Source organism: Dama dama, chromosome X (genome assembly GCF_033118175.1).
Source record: "Dama dama isolate Ldn47 chromosome X, ASM3311817v1, whole genome shotgun sequence".
Taxonomy (NCBI): domain Eukaryota; kingdom Metazoa; phylum Chordata; class Mammalia; order Artiodactyla; family Cervidae; genus Dama; species Dama dama.
The window spans coordinates 29,187,298-29,191,248 of record NC_083714.1 but is presented as its reverse complement, the minus strand read 5'-3'; the positions used below and the strand labels follow the sequence as shown (position 1 = coordinate 29,191,248).

Here is a 3,951-nt window from a genome sequence, read left to right as displayed (position 1 = left end):
GTGGTACATACATACAATGGAATATTACCCAGGTATTAAAAATAATGCATTTGAATCAGTTCTAATGAGGTGGATGAAACTGGAGCCTGTTATACGGAGTGAAGTAAGTCAGAAAGAAAAACACCAATACAGTACACTAACGCACATATATGGAATTTAGAAAGATGGTAATGATGACCCTATATGCGAGACAGCAAAAGAGACACAGATGTAAAGAACAGAATTTTGAACTCTGTGGGAGAAGGCGAGGGTGGACTGATTTGAGAGAATAGCACTGAAACATGTATATTACCATATGTGAAATAGATCGCCAGTCCAGGTTCAATGCATGAGACAGGGTGCTCAGGGCTGGCGCACTGGGATGACCCTGAGGGATGGGATGGGGAGGGAGGTGGGAGGGGGTTCAGGATGGGGAACACATGTACACCCATGGTGGATTCATGTATGGCAAAAATCACTACAATATTGTAAAGTAACTAGCCTCCAATTAAAATAAATAAATTTTTTTAAAAAGATATGAATTGTTTTTCACTTTTTCAAAACACTTTAGAAAATAATGAGTCACTAGGTAATTTTTAAAAGTAAGTGACAACCAATGTGAATGATTTCCTAAGTCCATTCATAAAGAATCATCATTAGTCTATCTCTACAGTATCTGAGAGGACCTTTGTTAACTGCTTCTCTTAACCTAAAAAGCAAGTAAGTGTGATAGCATTTCTTTTCTTATATGTGGATATAAATTCAGTATAAAAGAAAGAACTTGGATACTTCTATGACATAGAACATATCAAATAGGCTTATTACTGCTTATCCACAAAGACTCACAAATGCAGCATGAATGTGGATACACAAACACACACACACAAATTTCAAGATTCAAATATCTGCTTGCGCATTCCCTAAGAGAAATATTTCATGGTAGGTTCTCCCTGCAGCTTTCAGACTATTATATTTTACATTGCCTCTCTCCATTGTTTGAGATTTTTATTCCCTCTACTTGAAATAACTTTCATATCATTTTAAACTTATTTTTCAACCTAGCAATTGTATTTATTTTTTAATGCAGAGTTCATATAATTTGTCCTCTGAAGAACCTTCTCAACTCCCACCCACGGTAGCAGAAATAATCCTCTCTCTATTATCACTTATCACATTGTTTTGTTATTATTTATTTTTGTTTCTGTCTCTTCAACTGGAATGTTATCATTATGAATGTAGAGGCAGTTTTATTCATATTATTATTGGTGCAAAAGTAATTGCGGTTTTGCATTGTTAAACTGCCATTTGATATTAGAATACTTTTTTTTTTTAAGACAATACTTTATTGTCACCACTGGGAGCACCTGGCCCCCCCCCCCCCCCCCCCCCGGTCTACTCTTCATCATCAGGATACTTAATTTATAGTCAAATGTCAAGTCACCTTTGAACCGGTGTCCCTATCCCCAGCCAGGGTTCTGTCTCCAAGTCCAGCATCTTCCTTGAGTGTCAGAGTTGTGGGCAATTGCATAAAAGCTACAGTATCTTAACTTGCTGCTGCTGCTGTTAAGTCGCTTCAGTCGTGTCTGACTCTGTGTGTCCTCATAGACGGCAGCCCACCAGGCTTTCCCGTCCCTGGGATTCTCCAGGCAAGAACACTGGAGTAGGTTGCCATTTCCTTCTCCATGGAATACATTTTTAAATAAATGTTATACATGATTATAACATTCATGTCTCACTTTATTTTATTATTTTTTTTTGCTAATGACATTACTTGCTGTTGATTTTATATTTGTTTTAGACTAGGGAAATGATGTTAGACAAAAAGCAAATTTGAGTTCAAAATGGGTCATAAAGCAGCAGAGACAACTTGCAATGTTAACAACACATTTAGCCCAGGAACTGCTAATGAAAAAACGTACAGTGCAGTGGTGGTTCAAGAAATCTTGCAAAGGAGATGAGAGCCTTGAAGATGAGGAGAACAGAGGCTGGCCATCAGAAGTCGACAATGACCAATCTAGAGCAATCATCCAAACTAATCCTCTTACAACTAAATGAGAAGTTGCTGAAGAACTCAATGTCAACCATTCCATGGTCTTTCAGCAATTGAAGAAATTGAAAAGGTGAAAAAACTTCATAACTGGGTGCCTCATAAGCTGACTGCAAATCAAAACAATCATCATTTAGAGGTGTCGTCTTATTCTATGCAACAACAACAAACCATTTCTCAATCGGATTGTGACATGCAACAAATAGTGGATTTTATACGACAATTGGTGATTGGACTGAGCAGATTCTCCAAAGCACTTCCCAAAGTCAAACTTGCACCAAAAATTGGTCATGGTCACTGTTTGGTGGTCTGCTGCCGGTCCAATTGACTACAGCTTCCTGAATCCCAGTGAAACCATTACATCTGGGAAGTATGCTCAGGAACTTGATGAGATGCATTGAAAACTGCAATGCCTGTAGCCGGCATGGGTCAGCAGAAAGGGTCTAATTCTTCTCCATGACAATGCCCAACCACACGTTGCACAACCAACCTAATGCTTCAACAGCTGAAAGAATTGGTCTACGAAGTTTTGCCTCATCCACCATATTCACCTGATCTCCTGCCAACCGATTACCACTTCATCAAGCAACTTGACAACTTATTGCAGGGAAAATGCTTCCACAACCAGCAAGAGGCAGAAAATGCTTTCTAAGTCTTCCTCAAACCCTGAAGCAAGGATTTTTACACTACAGGAATAAACTTATTTTTCATTGGAAAAAATGTGTTCATTGCAATAGTTCCTATTTTGATTAATAAAGATGTGCTTGAGCCTAGTTATAATGATTTTAAAATTCACAGTCTGAAACTACAATTACTTTTGCACCAACCTGTATTCTCACTACCTGTTAAAGACCTTCACACAGAGTAGGGGCCTAATAAAAGGTCAGTGAATTAATGAACGGGAAACCAAATGCTACTTTGTTCCAGTGAGTAAAATTAATAATCCCTTAAGCAAATCATGGCTTAGAAGGTAAAATCTATCAAAGAAGAAAACCCATGTCTATTTCAGTCAGTCAGTCAATCAGTTCAGTCGCTCAGTCATATCCGACTTTTTGTGACCTCATGGACTGCAGCACACACAGCAAATAGACTGCAGCAGTCTATTTCAGAGGCATATATAAGTAACATTGTCATTTTCTCTACTTTAAATGTTATTTGTGGCCTTGTAATTATTAATGTAGCATATAGTATAACAAGCAGAGAAACTTCTCTTGGTATCAGTGCTCAGAAATATCTGGCACATTACTAGTGATTTTGAATAATTCAGACTTAGCAATAATATTGTGAATTTATTTTTGTCAAGTGCAGCTTTTTATCAACAGGTATTATTTACATGCATACTGTGTCAGTCAGCACTATTTAGACATCTTTATCATATGTTGAAATAAACTGGCTAATTTTCTGATTAAGTCTAATTTGAAATTAGGTTATAATCTATGCAGTATACACTGAAGACATGTAGAATACACCCTGAACTGGGACACTGAAAGAGATGAAAAATAGGAGTTTTTAAAAAGTAGCAATGATAAGCAGTAAGCAGGGTCCTAGAAAAAGAAGCGTCTTCTTCAAAATTTTCAGGAGCGAGTTGATATAGGAGAAGATTTCTAATGGAAAATGTGTTGTCTGATGAATTGATGAAATAGACAAAAAGCATATCAGTGTTTATTCAACAAGTTTTCCTTCAGCAGCCTAGTAGGGGCAGTCAAATGATTCCAAAACAGAGAAAAGTCCTCTGCTTTGGAGTCTGTGAATATTTCTCTACTTCCAAAAACAAGAAGAGAAAAAAAATGACAAGTATGGCTGATATTAAAAAAAAAAAAGAATGTCTGATCCTAATACAGAACATTGGAGAAATTGTTCAAAACCAATTTATCCTTTGTAAAGATTAACCCCCAAGTGCTTGCCACTGTCAGGATCTGCTTGAA

The 3,951-nt window shown here is 37.2% G+C and overlaps 1 pseudogene; it reads left to right on the top strand.

Annotated features, from left to right (window-relative positions):
• Positions 1-1,786: 1,786 nt before the first annotated feature.
• LOC133053132 (histone-lysine N-methyltransferase SETMAR-like) lies at positions 1,787-2,779 on the top strand (annotated as a pseudogene).
• The last annotated feature ends 1,172 nt before the right edge of the window (positions 2,780-3,951 follow it).